General features: G+C 41.2%; 1 protein-coding gene across 2 annotated transcripts in view; it reads right to left on the reverse strand.

Moving 5' to 3' along the window:
- kdm6ba (lysine (K)-specific demethylase 6B, a) overlaps positions 1-20,365 on the reverse strand; it is a 38,677-nt gene extending 18,312 nt beyond the window's left edge. Inside the window, exons 1-2 of one of the 2 annotated variants that reach the window (XM_057319975.1) lie at positions 19,969-20,365; positions 3,862-3,933 (exon numbers count right to left, since the gene is read on the reverse strand). The gene's annotated coding sequence lies outside the window, so the exon portion shown is untranslated. Of the gene's footprint in view, positions 1-3,861; positions 3,934-4,178; positions 4,539-19,968 lie in introns of those variants that run through there. The other variant, XM_057319892.1, reaches the window with a different exon arrangement.
- Positions 20,366-21,750: the final 1,385 nt, after the last annotated feature.

Here is a 21,750-nt window from a genome sequence, read left to right on the forward strand (position 1 = left end):
ACAATGTTACTCATACTAGAATAATAAGCTCACCTTGGGATCTGTGTCACATCTTAAATGACATGCTTTTTACATATTTAAACAGGTAGTAATAACGTTACTATGTCAACAGAAGGCTCATATTTAAGATACTGTGACATCTTTGACTGAATTGTCATATCAGCTGGGCAAAATAGCAGCTTTTGTGATTGTGAATTTGCAGAAGTCATTAAGGTAGGCTATGATAAGACAGGAAGTTTTCGTCAGAGCAACAGGAAGTGGGCCTCTCAACAAAGATGAGGGAGAGGGTGTCTTAAAAGGACTTCAGGGGGATGATGTAACTTCCTGTGGAACATACTTTTCGTTTGCATTTATGAATGGCCCATCATCTAAACACAAGGAGTGCTACTTCCCTCTGAAACTCAAAATGTTAATGTTTCTTATGTTCTGACTGCGTTGTTTCTGTATTATTGTCACTTCTGTATTGTGTAACGGTTCTTCAGAGAACTAAAACTTTTAAGGAACAGAAAAGTTACTGTTGCACCAACATGTTACACAACACACGCGCAAACAACCCAAATGGCAAAAAGAAGAGTGTTGTGTGTGACTGGCTGTGTTGTGTGTGACTCAGTGTGCGAACGACTGCTAGACATGAAAGTCTGGAGTGTGTCACACAGCCATCTGTGAGCAAACTTTAAACACACTCAGTTTCACAGTATGTACAAATGTGCCGAAATGTCATCTTGAAATGTCAGGAAATAGGCCTTTCATCCTCAATGCTAAGTACCAGGAATGACTTCTCTCTGAAGTCATCAAAACATCTTCATTTCTAGAACAGTCAAACCCTGAACATCTCTCTCACCCTCGCACTCTCTTTCTTTCTCTTTTTGTTGTTTGTGTCTTGTAAGCCCCCAAAAGCCCCCTCCTACATGTGTACTTGTAATTTCCCAGAAACCAGTGCTTTAGACACAAGAAAAAACACACACGCTTAGAAATTGCGAGTAAAAAAAAGAATAAAATCACAAACAAGCTGGATATTGGTTGCCATAGCAACTGGTTGCCGTGGCAGCATACGGAAATACTAATGTCCGACACCCAGAAAGTTGGACCGGGATGCAGATGGTGAGAAACCTTGTTCGAAAACATGTCTGGTAATGGAATTTAAAAATATATATATATTTTAATATTTTTAAATATTAAAATGGGGATTATTGATCATGAGTACATTTGGTTTTAATGAGAGAAAGAGGGAGAATGAGACCAAGTGTCTGCTTAGCTGCTTATGACACAGGAAAACAATCCCACCTCAGTCATGTCTCCACCTCAGTCATGTCTCCCCCTCACGTTATGACACATGTCAGCGAACTGTGTCTTGCATCCTGGCCGCTCACTCCATCCAAAAAAACTGACTCACAGAAACATGACTGATGTTTTTTATTTTCCACCACTCTCGCTCCCCTATTCTATATTCCTTTCATCCCCTCCTACTCGAGTTTCACTACCCCTCCCTTTCTTTTACTCACTCTCTCTTTTCCCTTCACTTTGGTTTTTGGCCAAAATGTGAGATAATAACACAAACTGGCAAGGTGACAAAGCCAGTGAGGGGGGGAGGGAATTCTATATCAGAAACCGTATGAAACTCCCTTTCTTATACAGTATGTTGTTTATAGGTAATAATCAACTAAAACAGAAAAGACACCCCAACACAGACTCGCGCACTTTCTTTAGTGAAATTCCTCTAACGGGTGTACTTAACTTCCTTCTTCCTCCTGTCACCACAAACGTTCCTCACCTTACTTCAAGTTCATACACACACTCCCACAACTGATAGGCTGAGTGGAATTAATGAGGAGTATTTTACAGCTTGCGAGATCTTTTCATCATTTACCCGTTTTTTTAAATACCAGCACAACTACACTCACGCAAGCCTGGCTCATTGTCAATGTCACAATCACCCTCAAATGATTAACATGATAAGGATACGTTGACTAAGCACTCCAGCAAGCCCAATGACCTACATGATACATATTTATTCCTCCCCTTATCCAGGGGCGGACTGGGAAGCAAAAACGGCGCTGGAGTTTTCGGCCCACATTGGCCCTTCATCATTTTTGTCAACGGGGGGGTGAGAGTTTGATTTCATCAGCCCTTCAACATTTCTGTCGACGGGGAGGGGGGGGTCGGTCATTGCATTACATGTTTACGTGTCCGTCTCGCTAATGCCTTGGCGTTGCATGTAATGTCGTCTGTCTGTCCAGCCCGAGCGTCCATTACTGCCCAATACATTAGCGGACCACCGGGAAAAGTTCCGATACTCCAGATGGCCGGGCCGCCCTTGCGGCCGTAGGTTGTCATTCGGACGGCCGTTCTGGACTTTGACAGAATGTCCTACTGGTCAGTCTGCCCCTGCCCTTATCACATACAAACATACAATCTGTACAGGTGACAGTTGTTCCATCACTCAAAATACACAAAATATTTACCATCCATAACCTACGCCTGAAAGAAAAAAAGCTTACAACTAACAGAAAGTAGACACAGCAAACTTCAGAATATCAAATATCACAATGCATTTGAATAGATCTTAATAATTTCTTGTGGTTGTTTACTTGCTTTGATACACCTTTATGTCGTCACAATAAAGCGAGCTGACGTCACATTCAAAACAACCGCTGATCTGCGTCGGATTACTCTCTCACTATTTATAACGCTTAACTTCAAAGCGAAACAAGCCTCTCTGTTTTTTTTATGTCACTCGTGCTAATTGATCGGAAGTCGAACTTCAAAGGGATCTCCCAGCCCCTTATACAGCCTTGTATTTACCTACACTGGTGTTTATGACTGCTCATAAAATGCAAAGTGCCCCATCCACCCCAAACAATTAAAATCACTTTCGTGTTCCCGGTTATTTTAATCGCCGTCGATAACGTATAATAAAAGTTAAAGCAAAAATCCTGTCCATGTCGTAGATAAATTTCCCCGGTATGTTCCCTAACCTGCGTCGGAATATGTATTTACTGAGAGAAAAACACCCCACCCCCGGGCAGGGCCGCGGACTTGTTGTAATAGAAAACGATGCAAATTATTTCCTTTCAGACAGTCGCATTTAGTTCAGTAAGTGCAGACTGAAACGATCCATTCAACTTTATGAGACTGCCCGGCTCGCCCCATCCCCGCAGTGGAGCCCCGCCCTCCCATGTCAAACAAAGAGCAGCGGATCGAGTTGCCAACACGCACACATGCATAAATATAAGCGCCATGCACACACACATGCCAAACAACAGAACGGAGCGCAACAGGACGCTTTTTAACTGTTTTAACTCGACTCGTTGCTGGACGTGACGAAAGACGTCCGTCTGACCAACGTGTACATCTAGTAACATTTACAAAGTAGCGCATATAACAACGTGGTTCACTATTCTTTGTTTGACGTGTAGGCAGGGCAGGGCTCAGTGGGCCGGGCCGAGGCAGTTTACACTGTAAACCCAACCCCTTCCTCCTAACACACGTGGGGACGAGACTCTAAAATAATGAACACCTAAAAACAACTTCTGCCTTTAACCACGCCACCCCCCCCCCCCCCACCCCCGGAGACAAAGACACTGTACATCGCCAAAAACCGGTTTAAGATCTAAGCTATGCTTTGATTTTTTATAAACATTTTAGTTCAATACAAGAACATTCATGTGTAAGACAAGGGTCGGACAGTGAAGAGTTAACATGCGTGGGAATGAGGACTGATCTTCCGGTCACCCTTTACTACAACACATTCATTCACACAAACAGCGTAAACATAAGAAACATTGTAAACAAGTATAAACTACTTACGAGTTTGGCAACGGAGTAATACTGATCGGTTTTAATACGGAATAGTTTGCTTACCTTTAGTAGTAAAACTCGTCCTGCGAGATCCGATTGTGTCTCCAGCCTTTGCTTCCAAAAGTTAGACAGGATCTGTTGGAGAACAAACGAGGACGTCTTTTAGTTTTCCTTACATCTGATTCGAGACGTCCGATGTGTGACACGAGAAAAATGATTTAATTATGAGTGATCACATATTAAGTCATTCAGACAGTAGTTTAAATTACAGGCGGCGCTTTTGTTATAAACCCTCTCGAAAAAATGTAACAAGAAGCGCCGCATCAACGCAACCAGGAACAAAACATAAACGCGAATGTGGCAGTGAAGCCTTTTAGTACCAGATAATATGGTGAGCCAGATCAACTGCAACTTATCCGAGGCATACAGTGGAATATACGAGTCCAACTCGGCCAAATCAAACCAAAATTAATCCGCAGACCCGTTTATTTCCTTAAATCATCCGGTTTAAAAGTCAAAAGTGTGTTCTCTGTCTTCTTAGAGGGCGTGTTGGTAATATGTAATGTCGTTAGGATAGTCTTCTCTGTGTGTAGAGAGAGCACAGAGCTCTGTGTCTGAGTTCAAGCAGGATCGAGTTGCGATGAGCGGCGCTGGTTTTTTTTAAAGGGACACACAGCTCCGGCTGTGCGCGAGACCGCTCAGCACACGCGCTCTCTCTCTCCACGGTGCCGCCTTCGTGTCTGACGTCAGTGCACGGCCCCGGAATTCCCTGACAGCACAAACAGGCGTGACTCCGCCTGCTTCCTCATTTAAGGCGGACTCGTGACTGTCCTACTCGTTCAGCCACCCAGGACGACACTTCCGCCTCCCAACTATTAATACGTCTGAATACAATATTCAAAATATCATGCGTAAAACACGCTGTTCTTAAGACTCCCTCTCCTCCGTCAATCCAATGACGCAATCAAGAGCGTTATACCATATATTGCCCAGTGGATACTAAAAACAACAGATTACAAATGAACAGTTAAAACAACAACTGAATAGAGTAGTTTAGACTGGAATATGATGCTAAAATGAATTGGAAAAAAATAGCAGTGGATATAGCAGGATGAATAAAGGTATGCTGAGAACAAACTGAATTCATATAGAATGATCTGCAGACAGCGGACAGGCCATTTGAATATTGTAAATTAAAGAGAAGCAAAACTAATCAGTATAGGCATTTAATCTTCGACAATCTCACAAATGTAAAGTTTTATAGAAACCTTTGGCATGTGCCATCTGTGAGTCAGGATGTTTCTTGACAGAGTGTGAGGACAGCATGGTATGTCCATGCAACTGCAAACAGACGCTGTGTGCGCGTGTGTGTGATCACCACGTTAAATTTAGCAAGGTTACATCAGTGGCAGCGAGACACAACAGGCTGGCCAAAACCACGGGTGTGTGTCACGGGAACCAGGCTTATTGGACAGCAGCGGAAGGACATCTCATACACACACAGGATGTGAGCTGCTCTGAGCATAACGCCTACCAAAACAGGCATCAAGAGAAGCAGATGTGCAATTCCTTTCTTTGGGATACAGGAAACAAACTACTATTCATTTTGTATCTTTTGCAACATCTCACACTGCAACTAACTACAGCACTGTATCTCTGCTATCCAGCACTATGACCATGTTTATGTGTGTATGGCGGGAATCTGAACACTGAACTGAACAGAGGGAGAAGTGACATGACCACTGGTGTGACTGGGGTGTGATGCCCTGTGATCTTTCCCACACCCAAACACTCAGTTACACAGTTACATACCGTTATCACACTAGATTTGAGTTGATATGTATGTGTTGAGTGTTTTGGATTATTTAAAAATATTTATTTCCTGAGACCAAGCTCTGTTGTGATTGCTTGGCTCAGGCCTTATAAACAGGAAGGGACTGGGCTTAATCTCATAAAACCCTGTTTTCACACACACAAGCTAAATATACCAGCATTCCCACGAGCACAGCAGAATTCAGATCACACACATAGACAGAACTTAAATATGCAAAACTGTCAGATGGGCAATGTGGTACGTGTATCTATGAGTAAGAGTCTGCGTGAGAACATGTAATGGCCTTTAAATCCCTTTGTGGGCTTCACTGAATCAGCACTGGGTGAATGCCACAGGTGCCACACATGGCTGATTCTTTCAGAGGGTTAACACCCACCCCTGCCCAATATGTCCACGTCAACCCATCATATAAACATACATACACACTACCATTTACAATGTCAGTATTAGACATTTGATTTTGAAATTCTATGCCCCACACTTACATACCCCCAAACAGTAGAGAGACTACAACAACTTTTCAAGGACATTGTTCTTGTCACAGTTAAGGGAAGAACATACCATCGAATTTACTCATCCCAATGTGCCTTGGTATTCATTTTTGACCCCATTCTCTATCGACAGCTTTTTATCGACAGATAAAGTGGGTTTATATGTTTATTGATAGCTGTAAAATAGAAACGGTCAGGGCACTCGACTTATGACCTAAATGTCAAGAGTCGCACCCCTGCAGGTAGACAGCTGCTCAGACAAGTTAAAAACTGACCTCCAGCAACAACTGTAAAATCTAAACATATGTGAAACCCCCTACACTTAAAGATTCAAACACTGCAATTCCTTATCAGTAGCGCTTACAGTGAAATAACTGTTATTATTACTCACACTTGGGGCTAGGGATCTGACTTATTTTTGTCATATATCCCAGCAGTGCTGATGCTACGGTCACAAATGATACCTCAAAATGTGTATGTTTGGGGAACCTTTCTAAGCACCTGAATGCACAAAATTTCGACTCAAAAAGAAAGGATGTGATATATTTTGTGGAATCAAGCTCTGAAATTTCATAGCTAACATCGAGCCCTTCATTTGAAATGTCACTGTGAACCTTGACAGACTTGACAGAGCTCAAAGGTCAGTGAGGGGGAGTGTACATGAGGTAGATGAGAAAAGGCAAGAGTCTGTTTCTACTTCCAAAAAGACAGACAGGACTAATCTACTCTCTGAAGGTAAAGACAGTATTCAGAGAACACTCAGACCAAACAAATATGAAAATGCGAGTCTGTGAGGGACACTATGACTCTCAGACTCAAAATAATCATCAAAGTCGATGTCTGGTGCTTGAGAGTGTAAAATAGGAGACAGCATGTGACAAAAAAACAAAAGAAAATGAAGGTTCTCATTGATTGTGCTTCCTCGTTGTGTGTACAAACACAGATCTAAGAAGCGAGTGAGAAACATATTTCATATTAAGACATTTACCCTACACCTAAACCTGGATTTAAGGTGAAACATGATTCGTCTATTATTTAACTACATATATATTTAACAAGACATTAAAAAAAATATGGCTCTGTTGAACTTGTGCACGCGCACGCACGCACGCACAGACAGACAGACAGACCTGCTGAACACTTAGCTGGCCCAACACACATCAAAGCTCTGTGACTTCTACACATCCATTGTCAATAAGATATCAGAAATGTGCTAATTCGACACAGAGGTGTGCGATTATTGATCATACTGTAATGCATTAGCAAATCATTCAAACATACACATCCTGTAATTACTCCAGTATGAAAGAAATTATATGTTTATTCTTCAGTGGCGTTTATCCAGAACAAAACAAAACAAAGAACAACTAGAGGCACACTTTAGCACTACCTCACCAACCCAAAAAACCTGTTCTGCCAATAATGATATCTTAAAAAGCACCTGCCACTGAACAGCAAAAACGCATACCATACCTTCAAAGTTAGATCAGTGAGGACCTCTCGTAGAATCAATGTTTTTTTATAATATGATCATATGGATTATCCCTCAACCTAATTTGATTTGGCATATTTATGAGCATAAAATGTCCTCACAAGTTGGTCTTTGACATGATTTAAAACATTTAGAAGGACAAACTTTTCCAGTTTTTAAAACTAAACATTAAATAACCGTTTTACCACACTCATCCAGAATTACCTCTCAACTAAAGTCACTTGCAAAAAGGTGTAACAAACATTTTGGTAAAACATTAACTTCAGTTTTTAAAGCTTTTTAACCCCCAAGGGCCCCAGACAGCAAAAAGGCTGTGCCACAGATGTACTTTCCTTGTTTGTTATAGAGTAGAACAGTTATATCACCTTACTCACCTAACAAAACTCGTTATCACACCTGCTCCCAACGATCCACAATTTCTCCGACACACACCTGCATGTGCACACCACTTATGTGTGTAAGCTTGTTTAACGTGAATCAAGGTTTTGTACTCAACTTTTCTGATGGTTAGTCACCATATGACTCAGAGCGTCTCTTCATGTTGGGACAATAGCCCACATACCCCAGTACACACACACACACACACACACACCAAAACTCTCACACATAAGCACATATAAACAACTAGATTTTTATGTTTTCTTAAGAAAAACCCACCACGATGCTTGGTGTTGTGAATAGTGCAGTGCCGTTTAAGAGGGTCTGGGTGTTTGGAAGTGGTTACTATGCCAAGTCAGAAGAGCTGACCAACTCTTCACAAAGTGAAATATTTCAACCTAAAATGTAATGTAAATACTTTGTTCCTGGGAACTAAACCCTCGCCCTTTGTGTTCACACCGCTTAGAGTTGTTATACTCACCGAGCAACAGGCCCTGCTTCAGAGTTCCATGAGACATTGAGGTCAAAGCATGATTGCGTCCATTTCATTTGTGTAGTGTATTGGGTCGCTGCCCACTGGTCTGTCTGTGTTTGCGATTGTGATCAGTTTGTGTGAGTGGATGAGCAGGAAGGTGGGCGGGTGCTGAAACTGTGGTAAAGATCTGGTTTAGTGAACTTTTACCACACATCTCATGAAAAGGTCAAATTCAGTTATATCACCTTATCACCTAAACCATACATCACCATGTATGGTTTGCGCAATTTACCCACATGCAAACCTGTACCCACACACATGCACTGTTGTCTAAACAGTAACCAACCAAGCCAAGCAGGATTCCCCAGAACTATACACCGGCTCTCTTTAAAGTGTCTGGGTGTGCATGTGCCTTTCATGAATATTTAAACATCTTTGAACATCTCTCAGTCATTCATGAGGGTGTGGTCCATTTCTCACAGATGCAGTTGACCACATAACAGCAGCGAGTCTGAGAAACAGACAGCAGCCCACAACAAAAACGGCAATTTTCTCTTTTACCCTAAAAACCTAAAAAAAACATTTCCATCTACATCCACAGACTCACTAACAACCACCAGACCAGACAGAACCCTCTTGCACACACGTCACTTCAGAAACGGAGCCAGGAACAAGAACAACAGTCTAGGTAACATTGTGTTGAGGCGATCAACAAACAGGCTTGTACACGCTTCTTCATCTTCTCCATTACATCAACACACAAATAAATCTTAAACCCCGAGGCTTTAACTTAACATGTAAATCTCACACTTAAACAGATCTCAAGTGAGCAGGACATTTTTATTACTAACATTAACTAACTTTGATTCCCCATGCATGTAGACGACTAGTTCAGACAGACAATGCAAACTACCATTAACACTACACCAGACGTGGCAAATATAGTCTTTGATGGTTAATAAGAACGTGATTTTCAATTCTGTCAAAAACCATCCATGTCTACAAAAGGTACAGACCCACATGGGCAGTATTCAGTCTGAATCTTTTATAGTCTGTATATTAGTGTCTGTTTGCAACATATGTTTTATTTAGAGTCAAAAATTCTAAATAACTACCTTCATGAGCACTCATGCAGTTCCACCCAGACACAATCATTCCTTAAGGCCAATTTACACCAAAAGCTAAAACACGATATTCACAGTGAGAGGAAAATGAATTTTGATCTCTCTGAACGGAAGGGAAATGTGACCTAGTACCACAGAGGCATATTTCAGATGGTCTACCATGCATTATAAAACCAAAGAAAGTAGAAAAAGCCAAACACTGCTCAAACATTTTCAGGCATGGAGCAAAAAGAAGGATAACATTTCTGTATCTGGTGGAATTTTATTCCATAGTGTAAATAGGAGGACAATATTTCTGTTTAAAAGTGGGGTAAAGCCAAACTTACCTTGCGATATCAGCAATGTTTTGTTAAATAGCAACTAGCTTGCTAGCAAAAATTCACCTGACCATCTGATTGACGGTCATCAGATTAAAGTGATAGTTCATCCAAGAATAAAATTCTGTCATGAATTACCCTGAATTACACTGCTTTCGTGGATGTGCATTGGAGACTGACACGGAAATGAGTAAATTGTTGAATAAAGTTATTTTTGTTTTATTGCACACAAAAAGTATTCTTGTTACTTCATGAAATTAAGGTTGTACCACTCGAGTTACGTGAACCTTGAGTTGACTTTGTGTTGCTGTCTATGGGAGGATCAGAAAGCTTGAGAACCATATCAAAACGGTCTTACTTTATGTTCCAAAGATAAACAAAGGTCATAAGGTTGTGGAAGCAAAAATTTGTAGAAAGACTGTAGAGAGATGAAGGATGGTTGATGTATTACCAAAATGAAAAAGTTCAAGGACTATATTTGGAAAAGAAGGGTTACGATCATGCAAAGAGCATTGATGTGTGTTAATATTGGAATGGATTTCTAGCGCTGGAGAGCGCTGGGGTTTCTTTTGGAGGTGCGTTTCTTTTGGGAATGGATGTGTGTGTTTGCGTGTTGATTTCCAATATCAGCTGCATTTCTCAGATATTGCTTACTGCACCTTTAAAGCTGCAAATTGTAACGTCTTCCTCTCCATTTCCACCTCTGTTTGAAACATAAAATTGCAGCTATTACATACATTCAACATACTAATTTAGAAATATCTAATTTTTACAAGCTTACTATTGTGTAGGATATTCAATTCAAATTTACTTCTATAGCGCCTTTCACAATTTAGCATTGTTGCAAAGCGGTTTTACAGTAAATAAATATTAATCTAGCTAGGAATTATTGGAATATTATTGGAATACATAGTATTATTGGTATTATTGAATAGGCCTTTATGTGTGTCAACTTGACTCTTGGTGAATATGGTTAATGTAAAAAAGAATATTTGTAACAAACTATTTCAGATGTCATCTCGGGCTGGGCAATATATATCGCGATTCACACTATTTATACATGTCTAAATTGATTCTGTGTTTTATGTACAGCTCTTCCGTGAACTACGGCTCTTTGATCAGTAGGAAGTACTGCTTGATCTAAAATCACAAGATTGAGTCGTTTATAACATGCATTTGAAAAAGCAACACTCGTCAAACATCATCACTATAAATATACTTTATCATCATGAAAATACCTGAAAAGGTTTGAAGAACAGCGATAGAATATGACCATTGGCATTTCCTGGAATAAATCGCTCTTCTTCTGTTTCCCATATTCAGAGTTTCTGCGTAAGAGTGCCCTCTGGCTTTCGAATGTGGTGGCATTTAACCGTAATTCATTGAGAAACTGAGAGCATAAGAATCGCATGATATATCGCCCAGCCCTCGTCATTTGTAAAAAAATAAATGGCTATGGTGTAAATACATAATGTTCTTTCCCCAGCAAGTCCATCTGTTCATACGAACATAGTTAAAACTTACATATGATCCACACATGGTGTCTCAACCAACACAAGACCACACACAAACACACAAGGAAAAACCTACTAACAAGTAACACTGCGCACTCATGCACAGTACACACTCGCAAAATGAGCTTGCACAATACTTTTAACATCAACTCTGATTCTAATGATTCAGATTTGTGTTTTGTAAACACTGGGCCATACCCAGGTAAAAACAAAAACACAGTGTCAATAAATTTACAGCATAATGCGCGTGCGATTATGTGCTTAAACAGCAGAAAGCGGGAAGGAATGAGGTCAGATAGTAAGAAAGCTGAGGTGTGTGTTGTGGGAGTTTCTGAAGAGAGACCACACATAACATTATGTCACAGCATCTGTTAATAGACTACACAGCAGTACAAGTTTCTGATCATTTTCAGCTCCGGTAAAGTCTTGATCAGGGCAGTATTTAGTATCCTGATCACATCTATTTGTGTGTTTACATGAATCTGTATGAAGATTTTCATTACACGAGTTGTGTCTGTGTGCATGTGTGTGTACATATGGTTACACTAATTGGTATGCAGAATTGTATGAGTTGTGTTGTGTTGTGCTGTGCTGTATGTCTGTGTCCTTGTGTATTTGTATATGTTTTCATTAACAGGTAGGCAGGTTTGTATAGTATAAATAGTGCTGTGCTGTCTGTTTGCATGTCTATTTGTATATGTTTAAAGAGTGTACAGGTTTGTGTTGTATTAGTTGTGTTGTGCTGTATATGTCTGTGTGCATGTGTATTTGTATACGTTTACATTAAAGGGGTCATATGGTGCGAACACGTGTTTTTATGTGTCTTTGGTGTGTTTTAAGTTGCCCATGCATGTATTAGACACGTACAATTGCAAAAATTAAAGTGTCGGAACAAAAGATGCATTCTATCTAAAAGCGAATGCTCACCCAGACCTGCCTGAAACGCCTCGTGTAACCACACCCCCACAAATCTACGTCAGTTCGTGGTATGATTTGACTAAGACCGCCCAAATGTATACGCAAGTAAGGTGGGCGTACCTGTCAGTACAATTGCTTTGGAACCTGATGTTCCAAATATGGTAAGAGGCGTTACATTTCCATCACACGCATGCAGTATTCGACCAATCACTACGCACTGGTTAACTGGCCAATCATAGCACACCTCGCTTTTCAGAGCGATGAGCTTTGTATAAAATCTGTGCGTTTCAGAGAGGCGGGGCAAAGAGGAGATACAAACATGCATGGTATGTGGAAAATACAGCGTTTTTAACCTTAAATCGTGTATACACATTGCATTACATCTAAAACAAACGATAATATTCGTGTCATATCACCTCTTTAACAGATATGCAGGTTTGTATTGTACGAGTTGTGTTGTGCTGTAGATGTCTGTGTGCATGTGTATTGTTTACACTAATGGGTATGCACCTTTGTGTTGCATTAGTTGTGGTGTGCAGTTTGTGTGTGTGTGCATTTTTGTGTATGTGTTGCACACTACACTGTCTATGCACTTTGCGTGCAGGTGTCACCTTGTATTTGTGCATAATATATATGTGTGTGTGCAGAGACGGCATCAATGAGGCAGAACTCAATCTGTTCCACACCTGTCCGTCTCTCCCTGGGGGAGGAGCCTCAGGCTACACACACACATTAACATACAAAAGCCTTCTGTGCTATCTTTCTCGTCGATCACACACACGCGTATACACATAAATATGTGACGCATGTGTGTGCATGTGTATGACTTGGCTGCTGCCACACAGAGAAAAACAATTTCAATAGCTATTTCTTGCATGAATGTTTACATATGTTATGTATCAAGGTAGTCTCTATATGTAGTATTTAATTATATTATATATATATATAAACACAATTATAAGGACAGAATTATAATAAGGACAAAAAGAGAAGAGAGTGCTTGGGAGCAAGGAAGTGGGAGGGTTACTCTGGGACAGCAAAACCCAGTGACATGACACAGATGCACTTATGCTGAAGAGGCGGGGCGGGCGGTGGAGGAGGGGTGTGAAATCACACTGCTGTTCTATTTATTCTCAACCAGAGCACATGAACACACTTACACATACACACAGCAGGGGACGCCACTATAGCTGCAAGCAAATGGCTCCACATAAACATTCATTGAAAGAAACATCCACAGTTGCCATTGATGCGGCTAAAAACAAATGGGACCAGCTTTACACACGCACACACACAGCTCTTATGACTGCTTGTATCTTGCACCTGCTGGATTGAAGGTGGTCACATGTTCACGCCAGCTAACACCAACATGAAAGAGAATATTCGGGATCTAAACCTCAAATCCCAAAGCTTTCTTTTCTCCCTCCATCTCTTACTTATGACACATAAATATAAGAGCTTAAAGTGTCGGTCCTCTATAGACTGGCATCATACTGCTTGAATAAAATAATTATATTATAGCATTTCAGAAATTACAATGACTACAAATCACACTTACACTTACTGGACAGGTCCGTTAACGTGGCAGGTGTCAAAGCAACATTTTGAAACCTTTATTTTTGTTCTTATATAAATGGCTTACACAAATATTTTAAAATAGTGCATTAGTTTGGATGGTATTTAATAGAAGTTATTTTACAAAAAGTTAATAGTTGAATTCCTTATCCATTCTATCTGTCGTTCCTGGTGTAATTCTTGTGGGTGGATTTTTTCTATATGAAAACATTTATTATTATTACTGCCTTGTTCGTTGCCAGAGGCCTATTGTAACTACTGTAACAGGAGACAAAGCTGCCACTATACCATGTGACACACACAAAGTGTGTCATAAACATACACATTCATACATTAACGTGAAACAAGCTGAAATAGGCCCAGACATCACAGAAGACAGAAACAAGAAATCAATTACATCAACAATGACTTTGACTGCAAACTACCCCTACCCCCCCACAACCCACCCCCCCCCACACACACACAGGGGTCATCTATACAGGATCTCTTCAGGAAATGGATCAGGTTGCAGAGGCAGAGCAAACACACACGGACACACACACATCCCAGTCCAGAGAATTCACCAGATCTCGTACAGACCTGCAGAAAATCTCACTTTTGTGCAGCCAAAACGGCTCCAGTTCTTATCGTCCACCTTACACACACATTGACATAGAGACGTTACACAACAGTACACAAACACACCTACCTTAACATCCACACCTTACACAACAGGTCAGAGTACATTTAAAATCTCTCTCTGACACAAACACGTACACACCTCACAATAGAAGTCAAAGCTCACTGGAGAACTAGGTTAGAAAGGCAGCTTGCACATAATGGCATTACAGAGAACAGCACTAGAAAGAGAGAGCAAGGTAGGCAAAAGAAAGAGGGGTGACAGAATAATGAAAAAGGGAATGTGTGCAGACAGAAAACATGCTCAAACACATACACTTTTGACCCTGACATGACCTCATGGTCTATATATCTCTATGATCGCTGCCATCGATTGGCTCTGTGCCATTTTATCCATTGATGGTGTAACCCTATCACTTAGTCACATGACTCCATTTTAGTAATGCAAAACGCCCATCGATCACAGAGGTTCCAAAGGGGTCACGGCCCATAATGCACTAGCACAACACTATATTTTCGGGCTGTTTGATTTCTTTAACAGGCATAACATTGTATAGTGTGTGGGACGTTCCAGAAACCTGGTGCAACTGGCTTAAAAACGTGTAGACTGCCTATAAAAGTCTACACAAACACACACACACACAGTTCTTGAAAATCAGCGGCCACTAGCGTTGTATTATAGTTTTGCAACTTTGAGTCATTTGCTCACCCCTCCCTTTCGAAGTACGATGGAGGCCGCAGCAGTAAAAAAAGATGTGGTCTACTGAGACCGCAGATAGCAGTGATACAAGCAACGATGTTTCTTTACAAAGGTAAGGCAATATATTAACGTAATTAATCATTTAACGTGTATTCTATTGCGAAAGTTACTGTTACAATTCTATAATTAGATATATTTCTTGCGTGCTATCTAGTACACGCTGAGAGTAGTGAAGTAACTAAAGTTAGCTAATCGTAAATAGCAACGCTGTTCAAAGCGTTTGATCTGGCAGCGCCATAGGCAGTTAGGTGTAAGTGAGTAGACGTTTGTCTCCCCCTTTGTAAAGTCAGGAACAACCGGAGTACGTATCGCAGGGACGGAAACATTATTATTCGGAGGTAATATGGCCATTTGCATAAAATGCTAACGTTTCCGTTTCAACAAAACAGTTGTTTGGTAAACATTGAAAAAGTGGAAACATTGAAAATGTTGAATTATCTTACCAGTCTAGCAGAAAACAGGCAACTTCGGCGTCGCCTTGAAAACATTTGTCTTTCAACAGTGCCTTCCATCTGGTAATAGATACACCGATGTTTATCCTGGATTTCTGCAGCCGTTTGTCTCTAATTCGTCTGGCAGCATCACGTTTGCGCTTCTTTGACGACGGAGATTCACGCTCTGTCAGCTCTTGTGCACAATACGCATGGTCCTCCATTTTATCAAAACTTCTAAGACAGAACAATCAATTGCTTCAGCTAGAAAACGACGACTACTCCTTCTCTCCGTACTATGACTTACTACTTTGTGCGTCTTCAACTGCTGCGTCTAAAAAAACACACGAAGAAGACCAACATATACGAAACGCGCTCAGTAGAGCTGTTTGTTCGTTAGAGCTTACTGTACAAAACATGGCTGCGCAACATAACAAATTCCATGTAGATAGGCCCGCTCCCTATGTAGATACACCTGGTTTATTCTAAGGTAATAAAAACATAACTTTTCATTACATAAGGTTTTTATACACATCTAAAGACACAGTTTTGTATGTTATATTGTATTTCTGTTAATAGATCATACAAAACATCCCGCATTGTACCTTCAAGTTTAACAAGATTTTTTTTTAGTTGTCAGCAAACACATATAGGAGAAAACCAAACAACAGAGGCAGATGAAAGAGTTACAAACGGAGAATTAAAACAACAGAAAGCACGCACAGCTCTCCAACTATAGACAGTTTCAGCAAGAAAAGAAGCTCACTGGCCATGAAAGCCTGTCTGAACACTGACTGAATGATATATTCAAACTTTTCGGAAGTTGCAGCTGTTAAATCTGACCCACTGAGACAACCCGACATGAGAACAGATACAGATTTACCAACTATGTAAATATGGTGTAAGACTCAGAATTGGCCAACGGGATGCTAGAGCCAGAGCCAACATTCAGGCCCTGTCCTTACTAATACGTTTTTGTTTGAAAACACATCTTGTTCTCTTCATTTTGGCCTTAGTCCACACTGAGGCGGCATGTTTGTCAACAAAAACTGAGCTTTTTGAAAGCGCTCTGTAAAGTAGATATCAAAATGCAGAAAGGATTTTGATGCTCTCTATAAAACTGGATAACAAAAAATACGTCATCGTTTTCAAAAGCGTCCGTTTTCGCAGTCCACACTACAACGAGGCTTTTGAAAACAAATGACAAACTTTTCGTCGTGTGTCACAGTTTTTCAGCACTTTTGCCACTTTATAGTCTTGTGTTCACCACAGCAACATCCCTACCTCATTGTCCGTCCATTTAAAAAACTCCTTTCCACTACATTTCTGCATCATTAAAAAAGTTAAGTAAATAAACAGCTGACAGAAATGACAAGTCAAAGCATCTTACGTTTTACTCATATGCAGTACATAGATGTAAGTGTTTTCAGCGTGAATGGGCAGCACTTGGAAAATGCGAGTGTCGACGAAGAGCGTTTTAAAAAAAAAGATATTTTCTAATGAAAAGCCAACATTTTTCCTCTTTGAATCTCATTTCACACAGAAAATCATTACAGAAGTGAAATGGGTTGCGAAGGGCAATTCACAGCAACATTGACCTTCATCTCTCTTTCACTCTCAGTCTGTTTGCATAGATGTGATGTACAGTCTTTTGATGTGGTTGTCAATGTTCTTTCATCATCACTCCACACACACTGTATAACAATACAAAAATAATACGGATGGCTCCACGCATCACTTTTTATACAAAAACACTCGAGAGTCAATGCAAATGCCGATTTCTATACTGTCTGCTTATTATCCAGACGCAAACAGCTTTGTTTGTTTATTCAAGTGTGAGTGTGTGTGTGTGTGTATCAGTACCACCTTATTCCCAGGGGACTTGAACGAGACAAAGGAGGTACAGGAAACACAGGTGTGCATTTGGAGTGATCAGGTTGCACGCTCATCTTAATAAGGAATTTATGAGTGCGTATGCTGAAAATGTTTGACTTTTAGAAAAGAGAGAGATGGATGGGGAGACACCGCTTGTCTATCCTCTCATCTTTGTGACTCCCAAGTCCCAACAAAATGTAACAAACAAAACATCTCACCAAGAAAGCATGTGCACCATCAGCACTTTCACAGCAGCTTTACTGGTGTGACAAAAAGAGTTTACACTGGCAAACGATTTATAAACACAGACAGCGGAAGTATCTATGTTGAGGTCTGCCATGCACATATGACCCCCATGAAACGTTTGCTCGCAGTCCTCCGGCATCTCCTCTGCCTATTTTCTCCTCCTCTGATGTTTCTATATCGTTCTCTCAAACAGACCAGCTGGATGTCTACCTTACCCACCTCCCCCTCTCCTCCTTCAACCAAGAGCATAACATCACCAGCCAAGCAACATTTCCCTTCCCCCACCTCTCTCTCTTCTTTTCTTTTCCAGGCAGCCTACTCAATCATTCCTCCCTCCCTCTTCTCTTCTCTCTCTCCATTCCAATGAATGCACAATCCCCGTTCAGCAAGGCCTGTCCTGGGGGTGGGGTTCTGGGGACACACACACATTCGCACACCTCGCTGTGCGTGCACATCTGCAGATGAACAAACGCCCATCACAGGGAGCGATAAAAAGAGAAGAGCGTACAATGAAGACTGGCCGAGTCAAAGCCATCATGATGAGGACAGAACGCTGCTTTTCTTGATGCAACATTTTTATGATGCAAAATTTAACTACCAAAATAGCAGTATTACTACAATTATTGATCGAAACAGCATAAGAAAGAGCTGTTGTTAAGTGCTCACTCGCCCAAGGAATTTGTTAGGGGTTTACATGAGCTCTGAGCATCTGTATTAGGTATACACAAAAACGTAACAAAAATAAACATTTATACTCCTATTCAAACGCACGATTTCCGAACTTTAATACTCTTCTTTTCTGGCATTGTTTGCTAATACCAGGTGTGCACAGCATTAAGGTCATTTTTAAGAAATAAACCTGTAGCTATCAAAGCTTGTCTGACACGGACCTTATTTGCAAGTCACTTTGGATAAACGCATCGACTAAATGACTAAATGAGATGTAAATGAACAATTACAGAAATAAACAAACACAACCCAGTCATTATCAGAGCTGACAATTACATTAGCAGCAAATGAATAGATTAGCACCCTGCTAATCACTATGGCATTATGGGTAATAACAGCCCTGACAATGCTAAAGCTAACAGAGTTAGCTCGTGCGTGAGTTTAGCAGCAGCTACGAGCCGTGCTGCTGTGACTGACAGCGAATGTAGGCTAAAAGCAAGACTGGCCTGAGGGTGACACATGCTGATGGAAAGCATCACTGGCGACGCTACACGTTTCAGGCCAGACAGTCGCACCAGAGTCTGATTTGCTATTGCGACGATGAATGAGGTTAAGAAAGACAGACAGACAGAGTGAGATAGGACCTTCTCCAGCTGAAGAGCGACACTGACACCCTGACAGGGGTGCGTTATACATATTTTCTCATGACAATGATGAAGTGTGTTCTTCCTGCAATATTTAGTGTTTCTTTATCTTAGTGGAGAGCTTTAATTAGGGGCGGCGCCAACAGATACACGCCCATGACACTAACGCCACACACAAACACAATGACTCTTGATTGATCGAAACACTCCAGGATGCCGGTAATGGATGTGTGTCGTGTGAGACAAGCACACGGCCAGGAGGATGTGAAGGGTTAACACACTTATATCACCCAAGCGCTGGGATTTACTCTAGTTCTCAACTAACAGATAATGCTTAACCATCACTTCTGATAGCCACGATGGACACATACAAAGAGTGCATATAATTACAAAATGTAAACAAACTTTAAATTAAAAACCACAATTCAGATACTCAACATATATTAACCTCTATACTACACACATACACAGAGACGAGGAACATGTTTGTAAGAGAAAAACAATAAGACCTACAGAAAAACAGCAAGTGTGTATATATATATATATGAGTGTGTGTTTATGACTAATACACATACACAAACAGAACAAGCTGGAATGACTGCATATAACAAGCTTCCTTTGTGCGGCATTCCTACTGGAAAAACCAGTGCAACTTTCACTTGCTCTCCGCCCAAGTGTGTTCATTCTGCTGAGCTGTCCAAATGCAGCCCGGATACTTTCATGAGTTCGGTTTAAATGCCTGCTTGACGCACAAAGAAAGAGAGGGATAGAGGTGGAGAGAGAGAGAGAGAGAGGAAAGTGAGCCTTACCGTGTTTCTGAGCGTTATTCCCTGTGTTTCTGAGGTAAATCCACAGTGTGAGCTGCTTGTTCAGTCTGTTGGCTGGACGAGCTCAGCAAAATCTCGCCTCTTATTTTCCCTTCAACCAGCTGCAGAATTGACTACCTGCCCCCCTCAACCACACATTCACACACACAGTCGCACACCGGCAGGGTTGCAAAACAAAAACACACACCATGCAAAAGCTGACACAGTCAAGGATGCAGAATTCCAGCTCCAAACAAAACAGAATTCCTTTTTTGAGCCAAAGTAAAAAAATAAGAGTGTCTCCCTCGTTCTCTTCCTCTCTTTGCCTTCCTTACTCAATCCTTCTCTCTCTCTCTCTCTCTCTCTCTCTCTCTCTCACTCACACTCTCACACACACTCTTTCTCTCTGCTTTTTCAAACAAAGAGAGGAAAGGAGCTGGTCTCTCTCTTACACACACACACACACACACACACACACACACACACACACACACACACACACACGCACGCACACACACACACACACACACACAGTGCTTAAGCCCAACCCCCGCTATAGGCCTGCCTGCCTCTATTCGTTTTTTCACATCTCTAGCTCTAAACAGCCCCTCCCCCCGTCTCCTGTCACCTCTCTCCCTCTCTCTCTCTCTCTCAGCCTAGTTTTCACCCTCCCCGTGTGTCAGATAGAAAAGATCAGAGAGCGGAAGGGATCTCTTTATCTCATTCCTTTCAATACATCTGTGATATCTTGGAATCAGACTGCATCAGGCTCACTGCGAAATTGTTCCTGCAGAAGTTCACAGAAGTGACCCACATTAGAGCAGCATTCCCTCACAGCATTCCCTCACTAAATTACCCTAAAACATACACCAGATCATGAATGTAGATTGTCCTGCAATACACAAATCTGTCATTTAAAATCACACTCTGACCATCACCATATTGGGAAATCTGCATTTTTTAACAAAGAAATTATTCTCTTAACTATTCTAAAAGTATGCGACTTGAAAGTATGATTGGAATTTGGAAATTTGCTGGAGAACAGAAAGCCATTAGTGTTGGTTTACGCTACATATGGATGATGCTGTTTGAATGTATACATCACCATTGAAGGGGGTGGTACTGTATCATACCAGTGTGAGGTACGTATCTGTGTGTGTGTTCAATATGAGGGACGAATAAAGAAACGGCTGTTTTGTGCTGTTACTCTTTTCCTACCAAGTCACCTCAAATCAGCCTCAAACACGCACACCCAGCCAGCAGAGAATAGCCACGTGCAACCTCAAATGCTCCACTGTGAGACCCGGAAAAGCAGGCTAGATGGAAACCTGCTGACTTAGTCAAGAGAAGTCATGCTTACATTGTTCAGTAATAAAATAGAAACACTCAACCACAAACCTGTCTCATGATTCACACTGTTCCTTTTTCCAGCTAATTTTAGCATTCCTTCATCGATTCCATTCCTACGATCCAACAAATGGGAAAGTTAGGGTAGGTACTAGGGACACACCAAACTGATACCAAAGATCTAACACTGAGAAAAGCTGACTGTGGCGTTGTTTTGCGTAACGCTGCAACACTCGCGTCGGGTGAAAGCTGCACTTGAACACAGCGGACAGATCACAATCAACGGCTAAAGGCCAATTTATAGTACTAGTAGTTTATGGCGTAGTGCTGTAGCCTACGGTGTACCATGATGTGCGCCTTGCCCAAAATGTAAGAATGCATCAATTCTATGCAGAGCACAAGCGCTGTGATTGATCAGCCAGAACCCCTCTCTCCTGT

The sequence above is a fragment of the Triplophysa rosa genome, linkage group LG1 (assembly GCF_024868665.1).
Source record: "Triplophysa rosa linkage group LG1, Trosa_1v2, whole genome shotgun sequence".
NCBI classification, from domain to species: Eukaryota; Metazoa; Chordata; class Actinopteri; order Cypriniformes; family Nemacheilidae; genus Triplophysa; species Triplophysa rosa.